Source organism: Nipponia nippon, unplaced genomic scaffold (assembly GCF_047370975.1).
Source record: "Nipponia nippon isolate SJK-2023a ecotype South Korea unplaced genomic scaffold, ASM4737097v1 scaffold_1, whole genome shotgun sequence".
In the NCBI taxonomy this organism is placed as follows: domain Eukaryota; kingdom Metazoa; phylum Chordata; class Aves; order Pelecaniformes; family Threskiornithidae; genus Nipponia; species Nipponia nippon.
Window position 1 is genome coordinate 164,079,934 of NW_028262290.1, and position 11,408 is coordinate 164,091,341.

Sequence of the window (11,408 nt, forward strand, 5' to 3'; positions counted from 1 at the left end):
TAGCAAAGTGTTCAAAGTGATGTATAGTGAACTTGGAAAGACATCAAGTAAATAGCTATGCAATCATTACATTTTAAACCAACGGTTCAAAACTGCCTGGTTCATGGAAGGTACTGACTGGGTGTAATATAGCTTGGAGTCTTACCAAAAAGTGCAATTTGTTAGTTCTCATTGCACACTTCACGGTTTATTTTGTTACTTGGAAATATCAGAGTCATAGAATCATAGAATCGTCAAGGTTGGAAAAGACCCTTAAGGTCATCGAGTCCAACCGTTAACCTATCACTGCCAAGTGCATCTATACCATGTCCTCATCAGACAGGATCAGCTCAGTCCATTCAGAGGAACAACCTGACTTCATCAATAACCGGTATTGTCACATCAGGGGAAGGCAGGAGGACGCCACAACGCGAAGGCACAAGCTCCCCAGTGTCTCACCGCCACCGTCTGCCTTACCCTGAACAAGTCCATGTACTCTGCGCTCCCTCTCCTTGCACTCCCCAGTTAATGCTCCAAGGACAAAGAAAGCAGCTTAATCCTCGAGGCAGCTCACAGCAGCTTTTAACTTTCTGCCCAGGTTTCACATGATGTAAAACAACTGGCTTGAAGTCTTCCCGCACCCCGCTGTTCATTCCTGTCCTGCACTGACATGATGGTTTTGGTGAGGACAGCCGTGAGAAAGATCAGAGAGCGGAGCAAGAAAAAAGAGGTGATGCACCTACTTCCCTGTGAAAGCGCTGTCAGCTCCCTGCTCCAGTTCAGAGCAAGCCCCACGGGCACGTTGGTGCAACCAAAGGAGTGGTGCAGGAGGAGGGTGAGAGTGTTTTAAGCTGGGTAGAAATCCAGGCTTTGTTGACAAACTCAGAAGCAACAAAATTATGGGACGCCCCAGGTCCACCAGAGCAGCGGTTTGGGTGGTGCACCCACCCTATGGAGTGAATGGGAGGGTTGCTGTGAGGTGGGGCTCCAGCCTTAGCCACAGCCATGTAGGTTGTGATACCCCCAAAAAATGACCCAGAGCAGTGACCAGTTTCAGGGTCCTTTAGTACAGGGTCATGGCATTCAGTATAGAGCATGACCCAATCCAGGGCCCTCTCTGAGATCTGGGACATTATTTTCATTGAACAACTAAAATCTGCTGAATAGGTGGCCAAGATTAGTTGCATCTGACCAGTAAACCCCATAGCCTTGCCCAGTCCCCATTGAGTGGTTCAGGGGTTGAGGGATAGCGGTCACTGTGTCTGCAGAGGTGTCAGAGAAGCCTGCGAGGCCAAGACCTACCTCTGTAGGCTGGCCAAAGTCCTCTGCAGGGTTTGGAGGTCAGCCAGGAGCTGTGGAGAGGCAGCTGGAGTGGGGCTGCCCCACAGCAGAAGGGAAGCCAAGGGCCGAGGGTCCCAACCTGAGCTTGGTCCCACAGCACCCAAGCAAAGAGAGCAGAGCAGGTCCAGTGAGAGTGACCAAGTCCAGCCAAGAGTCCAGCAGATGCCGGACAAGTCCATAGCACTGAGGGAGGTCTGGGAAGCCAAGTCGGCAGGTCAGGATCAGCAAGTAAAAGGCAGGGCATGGACAAACCTCAAGCATCACTCAGGCAAGGGCGCGAGCTTAAATGCAGCTCCTGAGATAGGGGAAGGAGAGCCCTCCCCGTGTTTCAGCAGCTCCTCACGTACACTCGTGTCACAGCAGGGTGACCCAAGGCTATGGCTGAACCATGATCAGAGCTTCTTCCAGCACAGGCAGCTTCTTGAGGGGAAGGGAGGAGGTTGTAGAGCTTAGTGGTGCATGCAAGACCCTGATGGAAGCCTCCTCTTGTTCTTTACATCCTCTCGTCATGCTATATTAACATTTAAGACCAGACATTTAGGCTAGGAGTCTCTCAAGCTGACCGGGAGTTAGTGGAGGCTGCGAGGGAGCTGGTTGCAGCTTTGTGTTCCTTAACGCAGAGCCTCCCTCTCTCTGTTCCCTCTCCCCCTTCATTGTAAGCGACAGCATCTTCAGACTTTAAAAGATGACATCTGCTTAATATTGGAGAGGTTTGCTGTTTCTTGGGAACTAACAGGACACTCAGCTCCGGATAAATGTTATGACAGTTCTTCCTCCAAAGAGCCCTCATTGCTCCTCCTCCTCAGGCAATGCTGTGGCATCTAAAGAGCATTGACAGGAGGTAGTTTAAAAGCTCAGGCATTTTTTTCAGTTCACAAATAAGCTAATTGACTATATCCATACCTGTAAATAAAGGTCAGGGCTCATCCTCTGACCTAAGATGAAATGCCATGTCAGGACTCCTGTTGATATAGCTGAACTCTGCTCCTCTTCTTCCTCAGGACAGGGTGGCTTCTTCCTTCTGCTGGCCAGGAAGAGCTGCTGGCCCATGACCTTCTCAGACCATGTCTGGGTCAGTCAGCAGAAGCCAACGCCATACCAAGAGCAGTGCCAACAACTGAACGGTATAGACACCCATGGACAAGTGTTCACCCCAGTGTCTGTCCCTCCTTACTTTACTGGTTTGTGTATGTCCGTCTAGTCCATTGGGTAAGTACGTGCATAATTCTTTGCAGGATTTGATCCAAAAAAATGGTTAATTTTCTCCTCTGATTCCCAACTCAAAAAGGGGGAGTTTTAATCTACCCACCATCCATAGGTTACTGACTTCTAGTTCCCCATTAAATGACAAGTTATCAGACTCTATGGAGAAATAATTGGGGAAACAATCCAATCACAATTGAGGTCAGACTGGATAATTTCCTCATCCCTTTTAGCTCTCGGTATCTGAGGAACTGGGTGCTGATACTTCTGCCTTTTTCCACGCTTTTTTGCCTGACATGTCACTCGATCGGTTTGGCTGTGCTGGAGGTCCAGCTTTTCCTTCTGCACCAGTATGTAGTAATGCATTACTTCAAAGAGGGAGGCAATGACCTTGGTTTGCAGGCGTCTCGCTGTCCCCTGTGGCACTGTCAGATAGCAGATAAAGAGACTCCTGCTTGATGAGCGCTTTTGCCTACGATCTCCGAGCCAGGAAGAATATTTCAATTTCACAGCCTGTGTTTCGTTTGTTAACCCTTTCCCACCTGCTTTCAGGGTATTTTTCTTCTTCCCAGTCTCCAAGAAGATTCAAACTGGAGGTTATATTTGCCTAATTAGCAGTAGGCAAATAGGCAGTTTTGTAATGTTCAAAGAACCCTTTTCGCCTGCGGATCTCTGGGATTAGCCCTTTAGAGAAACAACATCATCCACCACATAAACACACCCTGCTTGTAGCACAGTCATGCTGAACGCACAGGAATGGTGAACGGTAAATTAAAAAAAAAAAAAAAACAACATATCAAAAGTGGCCAGTTATAATTACAGGGGGAATTTAAGTCTGACAGCATCAGCTAGGAACATCAGAGCTAACATCCCTTCTTATATGCCACTGTTTAATGAATCCTAGGGACAGGTTTAACACGGGAGGAGGGACTGTGGCACCTACGCCGATACTACCTGGTGTAGCGCACCCTGCACAGCCAGCGAGAGCGCAGCAGTGGTGTTACTGCACGCCCCACCTCTGCTTCACGCCCGCGTGTCTGCATTCAGTCCCGAGGGACGCAAGCTTTGAGATGTCATCCTGACAAATAGCACATGTCACCAGACACGTAGCGGTGAGGGCACGCTGGGGCATTCGGTGCAGACCCGGAGCGTGGCTTCACGGCAGTTGAGGCTGGATTGCAACACGCCTAGGCGAAATCTGTATCTTCTAACACAGCTTTAGTTTACCCTGGGAACAGAGTAACGTTGCCTTCGGTACAGACCACAGAAACCCACCAGGGACTCTGGGTGTATTCTCTGGTATCGCACTGAAATGCTGTGCCACCAAACCACCTTTACTCTCGTACCCTGCTTAGCTAGATTAAACCTGTCCCAAGCACGCCTACAGCTTTCGGGCACACATCCATTTGCAGGCACCTACAGGCCTTCACTGATGAGACAGAGAAAACAGCAGCTTCTGAGTGTCCCTGGAGCACTTGCCTATAAGAAGCATCTGCGTACTTTACCATGAGGGATAATACAATGCATTTAGCGAGCTACACGGCATCCGTGTACATCCCCAGGCAGAGTTGATGGGGGCGGCAGGGATGAGAGGTGAAGAGACTGCCTTCCCTCCAGCAGCATCCCTTTCCAGCCCAGCCCTCATCCCAGCCTGCATCCACACAGTCCAATCCATTGCAGTCCATAAAACCTAAATCCCAGGAGGTCGTTATCAGAAAGATCCGTTCTGTCAAACAGTCATTTGATTTTTCCTCTCCTTTCCAGTTACATGAGAGGTGGTCTGAAAATCAGACAGTTCTTCATCTGGTATTTAGAGAGAGGAAAAGAGCTTATGTAGCTTATTTTGAGCACTCTGATCATCATCAATTTTACCATGACCTGTGAAATATGAGGTTTTAAGGTTCGAAATTCTGGAATAATGGGAAACCTGGGGAAATCCCAGCTTGCTTTCTAAAACAAAGGTAATTTCTAGATCTCACAATGGGAGAGCAGAGCAAAAATACGAATCTTTAAAAGCATAAACAAAAGGCACCCCAACCTTCTTTACTTTAAAAATCTTATAGACTTTAATTCGATTTCAGGATTATTTGGGGCTAGACTCAGGAGATGAGCATCTGGCACAGATGTACACTGGGAGTGGTGCATCAGGAGAAGGTGAGTGATCTGCTACCCAGTTAATGCCTCTGCACATGGGGAAAAGGAGCAGCTTTGCATCAAGCGTACGGAGTGACTCGTCAATAAAGACGTGCGAAAGAATGCATGAGAAATGTGCCCTGAAGAATGAGATGACATGGGTTCAACCACTCACAAATAGATTTTTGTGGAAAAAAATCACTTGAGTACAGAAACTATACTGGTCTCTTGATTTCCTGCAAAAATACCTTTATTCCACGTCGATATTTCACTGTATCTTTTCTGCCAAAACTTGCTTCTGCAACCCAACATCTGAATATGAACGGAGAGTGAAACGTTCACATCTCGCTTCCACATCAGTTAAGACCTCTGTGTGATCTGGCCAAGAGGGCTGCGTCCTGAGCGATACCCAGATACCCACACATCACTCGCACGCTGCAGAATAAATACTGGCCAAACAGGAGGATATTTTGTGGGTGTTAAGCAGGGAAGAATGTAGAAAACAACGATGCACTTGCATTTATACAAATGCCAGAAGTCAGGGAGCCAGGCTCAGAAGTGGTTTCAATTCTGTTTTCTCAGTCTTCCTCCAAAAAGCCCACATTTCACTGCCCTCAGCAAATGATGCCTGTGCTCATAAATATTCTTTGTCCTAGAAACCTGCCTTCTGGGGTAAAGCTGATCCAACCGTGGAACTACAGCACTCCTGCTATGACTAATCCAAAGCAACTAACTTGTCTCAGTTTTAGAATATCGGATATCAACGGTGCTTGTAACAGCCTATAAAACTGCAAATGAGAGGCCAAGGCAGTGGGAAAATTATTTGGAAAGTCCAGTCAAATAGGGAGAGAACAAAACAAAAGAAAATCAGCGGCCTAAGGAACAGAGAACGAGCTGTGTCGACTGAACACGTCGTTTGCTGTAAATAATGCGGTGCGTGCACACTGACTTTTGCAAACACTGCAATTTCTGTCTGGCTGCCCTAAATCTTTGCATTTATCTTGGGAGATTTTCGCTGCTGTGTATGATTTTTCACCGCTCTCCCTCTGAGCCGTTTGCTCCCCAGCAGTGTTGCTTATGTGCTCGTTATTTTTATGGGTTGCCCCTTCATTTCCCTGTAAGCGGGACAACAAAACCTGGTGTAGAGAGAAGGTGTGAGTGAGTCCACGCGATGGGTCGGTGACAGTTCAGTCAAGCCAAGCATCAGAAGGTGTCTTCTGGCAGCGATCCTACAGTTGTTTGAGACAAGTCAACAGCCGAGGTTGTCTTTAGCGAAGGAAAATGATGGATGTAGTGCTCTGGCAGAGGGGAAAATAGGAAGAAAATGAAGGCAGAGACACAGTTTTGTTTCAAGAAATGAATTGTTTTCACCTGAGAAATAGGGGACGCAGTTCATTCCCGTTTGTAGTGCCAGGAGAATTTGACTCAGCCGCATCTTGTCAACGCCAGAAGGGCACGCAGGAGAAAACGTGGCCGTGTCTGCGAGGTGTGATTAAATCCCCTCCGATGAAGTTTTCCGATGATTTTCCTTGGCTCATATGTTTTAACCAGACCCGAGTGTATTCAATGCTTGGGTCAGAAATTATATTCAAAAGCTTTTTCACTGTGTGGGCCTTGATTTGGCCAGCTCTGCGGATCTTGGCCGGTAGCACTCAAGCTCAACTTTACAGAATGTGGAAGAAACGTTTTCTAGTGCAGCCAAAATCTAAAAGCCCAGGAATATAGGTTTATAGCTGTTTCTAGATTAGCTTATAACATCTAGATTTATAGACTTTTTTGTGGCTTTCCATTACAAATTGAACATTAATTAGATAATTTCGAGTTAGAGGGGGTTTTTTTGCTTGTAAATTCTTCTGTTTTTTTTTCTTTTCTACTCCATCCTTGATGCAGTTAAATGTTTCTCCTCCTAGAATGTACATACTTTCAGGAATTCAGTGCAACCCCTGGCACAGGAATACATTGAACCATTTTTAGGATATACAAGTAAGATGCTAAAGGTACAGGTGATTAGGAAATTAAGCTTTGTAGTCTTAAAGCTGCTGAATCCACCTGCCGAATCTATGCAGCCAGTGTTTTTATTGATCTTGACTTATGTTTATAGACACTGTGTGATTATATCGCTCCTTCATTTACCCAGATACATTAATGCTTCCACATCTGACTATCTAGTCGGACGCTAACTGGCAGCAACGGCTGCACGGCTGGGTTTTCTCTCATTCTGGTCCCTAATTCACCATTAATACTTCATTATTATTGTGACAGTAAAAAGCTTAGTTATTCATTATTACTCTCGCAAAGGCCAGGCAGTTACCCCAGATAAATACTTGACAGATTTGAGCACCAGGACTAAAACTAATCGGGTGTAGCAGAATGTAGCACAACTGATTTCCCAGCTGACCTATAATCCTCCGTCAGAACAGCAACGTTTATTTTTGTTTGACTGACAGACGCGCACAAGCCGATCAGGATACCTTTGCCAAGCTGCAGGTACAGAATACCTCACCTAGATGACACCTCTGTGGTTTGGGTTCATCCTAACCTACCTGATGGCCCTATAGGTGAAATTTTGTAAAATTCCTGAGCCTCTAGCAACTTGCTGCTGCCAAAAGTGGTGCTCCTGCTCTCTCCTCCTTCACTCCCAGCTCGTTCGATCAGCAAAAAAATATCTGTTTGGAAGGGGTCTTATGTTTGTGGGTTGGTTTCTTCTTTTTCTTCTTTTTTTTTGGGTTAGGGCAGTTTTCTGCTGGTTTAAGTTGTTTATTCAGGATCAGATAAATACCATACGTAGAGCAGAAGTGGTGGGAGGTTGGGACTGTGAAAGGCAGAGAGTCAATAGATGGGCACACTTAGAGTCATAGAATCGTTCAGGTTGGAAAAGACCTCTAAGATCATCGAGTCCAACTGTTAACCCAGCGCTGCCAAGTCCACCACTAAACCATGTCCCTAAGCACCACGTCTACCCAGCTTTTAAATCCCTCCATGGGTGGGGACTCAGCCACCTCCCTGGGCAGCCTGGTCCAGTGCCTGAAACTTGTTTAAGGAAACCTTACTATGAGATGAGAGTTCAGGGCATAAAGTTAAAAGGATGGATACTTAAATGGACCAGAACAAAGGGTATAGGGCAAACGCTATTTACTCCCGTAAAACCTAGGCTGAGCGATGGAGAGGTTAGTGCTCGGGGAGATTTCTGCCTGTGCTTTCACTGCAGCTGGAGCCATGGAGTGGGATGGGGTTGGCAGCCTTGCCCGTACTCCCATCACGCAAACTTGGCATCAGGATTAATAGCCTTCTCCTCTTTTCCCCCCCTGCCAGCAAATCCACTCTGGTTATGCCAAGAGAAGTCTTGATTTACGTGTAGAAACTTGACGGCTCCGTTTTGGAAATCTCTGTGTGGTTTCATATGTGGCCAGTCCTAATTTCTCGCACTGGGAGGGAAGCGGTGTTGTGCACGGTGAGGGGAGCAGGACTGGAGGCTAAGCTGCTCCCTGACTTGAAGCATTCTCCTATTTCTCCTGGTCTTCATTGCAGAACTGCTCTTGCTCCTGTATTTTAAACTGATCGAACTGAAAGATGCCGCAGTTACCGTCTTTATATTGCAGAAGTTCAATGTTAAAAGTGCAATTACAGTATATTTTAAATCCCAAGCAATTACCATTTGTTTATAGCAACAATTGCAGTCCATTAAATGAATATGCCAGCACAATTGATGGTATATCTGCAATTATTAGCATGCCGCTAAGCTAGAACAACCCTATGGCATTCTAGCCTGCATTTCAAGTGGGAGTGAGAGTAAACAGCAAGCCATTTTATTTATATTTTGGGAGCTAGAATTTAGAGTCTAAAGTAAATGCCAAACCATTTTATTTATATGTTTACACTCAGGTTTTACTTTAAGCTCCTGCCTTATCATAAGACAAACTCTTCCTATGCGGAGGCATGAACACGATTCTCACTAGATCACGCTGGCAGTTTTAGGTATCTCTGTCCACCAAGACCTTTTAGTATCAAATTAAGTGAGGCCAAAGCTCTGAACTCCCAGCAGAAATATTTTGTGGTTGTTGCAGAAAAGAGAAATTGTCATTCCCAAACAGATCGATGTAGTGTCCTGTCTCTGACAGTGGTCAGTGTTGAGTCTTCAGAAGACAATATAAATCCTCCCCTTCCACCTTTCTCTGTCTGTAAGTGCACACAATGCACTTAATTGTTCAATCCAGAAAAATAATATCTTCCTGGCCTTAGCTGATCATAATCGCATATAGCTTTATTTATATCAACATTAACATTTATCTTGATGGTTATTACTAATGCTGTTACCAGGAGGCACTGCATATTTTATTAATATTCTTCTCTAAACTCGCTGTGTCGGTCGAGGACTTCTGGCAATCCTTCATTCCCCAGCAAGTTCCTCCTATAGAAACCTCCCACTTCTTTGCAGGAACTCCCTGCACGAATCCATCCTTCTCCCTCATCCCAACGCTTCTGCCCACATCCACAAGCCAGAATTTCCTTGTGTCCTCTTTTGTTACCAGATTTTCCCTTCTTCTCCCGGTTTCAGGGGCAGGGAACTGTTCCCTTTTGCCTGCTCTGATCTACTGACAGTTACCCGCCCCGCTGCAGCCATGGCTCTGCCAACCACTCAGCTTTTTTCCTTACTGGCACTGTCCTTGCTGTTGTCATCCCTCTGCTTTGGAGCCTCAGCTGCAGATTCACAGATTTAACGCCAGAACAAAGCGCTATATCAATTAGTCTGACCTCCTAGATTGCAGGGACCACTACATTTCTTTCACCCAGTTAACTTTGTGTCGTGACTTGAATTCTTTATTTTTAAAGCCCTGCCAGCTGTCTGGATTTAGATGTACCTGAGATGGCTTTGTGCGGAGTCAGCTTGGCTGCAATATGATTTACTGGTTCGGGAACGGCAGTGCATACAAATGGAGCTGTACTTGTTCTGGGGCCAATTTGGGTCTAGGAGCGATGCCGTTGCCTTGAAACGTGCTGAGCCTGGGCTAGTAAACCCCTGCCAGAGCTCAGCTGGTTTTGCCTGGAATCAGCTCAAGCATCTCTAAGCCACACGTCACGCTCCTGGGAACGGTAACATGGTGTCCCACCAGCGCTACGCGAAGTCCTCTCTGGCTCAGCACAGCAAATTGTCTCCGATGAATCTCTGCTGGTGGCAGACTGGTCCACAGAGCTGCTTTGATGGCTCTGCTCCGTGATCCCCAACACGGGCACTGCCCTCAGCCTCCTCCGGCTGCATACATTTAGATCGCAGCTGAACTAACAAACCCTGCTGCAATCCACAGTGCTGGCAGCCATGGTGCAGGAACGTCCAAACTGCCTGAGCTAAAACTAACAAGCTCTGAAGTACCTGAGCTGACTCAGTTTCAAGCATTTCAAGCATATTGTGCTGCATAACAGAGTGTTCTCAGATGGTGCTGGGTGAGAATGTTGAGCTGGGGTTTATACATCTTTAATGCAAAGGTAAAAAGGTAAACTAAACTTTAGAGAAAAAAAAAAGAAAAAAAAATGAGGGGAAAGGGATCATTGTGCCTTTTCCCCCTCAAAAAGCTATTAATTAAATATTAGTTTGAATCAGCGTGGTCCTGGGGATATTACATTTCATACCAAGCGTCTTACAGGGTTGGTTAGCTGCCTTCAGCAGTATGTATGATTTTTTTCCTTTTTTTCCCCACTTATTCAGTACTGTTTATTTCTAGTCCCTACCTCAGTGTCACTTCTGAATAAGGGCAGGCTTTTAGGCAAAATTGCCTTATTTCTTTTACTGACATAAGACCGATACAGGCTGTCAAAGTACCTACCAAAAGACCTTTGTTGTCATCCATTCCAAGAGCTCATAATTTAATACAAGACAAGAGACAACAGGCACAGAGAAACAGATGGGAGATTGCAAGAACACGGTAACACAAACAGTCTAATTTTATTGTGAGGGTAAAAACTCACTTGTGTTGCTGTTATGTAGCGTGGCCCAGGCATTCGTTTCCACGCAAGACACCACATGCAAAAACAGACATCATCTCATTGACCTCCGCATTTTCCTGGGGCACCAAGTTTCACCGGTTAATCATATGCTGTATAAAAGAATCTTTTATTTTGACCTAATTTAAGTATTATTGACTGGGTAAATCAAGTCTGAGATGAAGGAGGCTTCACCCTTTGGATAAAGAATAGTTTTGATTACTAGCAAGACTTCATTTTCTTTCAGTAGCCCTGAGTTATAACTCCCTGAAGTAAATGGAAAAAAAATTAATTGCATTGGGGTTTGGATCAGGCCAAATGTGATCTTGAGACCTACACAATACACCAACCCACACGTCAGGCATCTGGGATTTATTGGTTAAGGAAATATAAAATCATCCACCTCTTTCTCTACAAGCAGTGAAAGAAGAGTGCAATGGCGATATTTCTGTAAAATTATTTGGGGAGAACTCAGACACTAATGAAGGGGAGCAAATAAGAGTTAGGTAGATGGGAAGATTGCGGAGGTAGGAATCAGTCTGGAGCAGCTGGGAGGATTATACAGAAGCCTACGTTAAATGATGTTCCACCTTCTGAACTCACTCATATTCAGGTTTCTTGACGGCATTTGCTTTTGAGCGTTTTCTGGATGAGATGTTGGCGCTGTTGAGATCTGTGCCGTATCAGCCAGAGAGACTGAAGCTGGTTGTTTATCCAGGGGGAGCACAGGCAGCCAGAGGAGGAGACCTCAAGTCTCCCAAACCTGACCTGCCTCT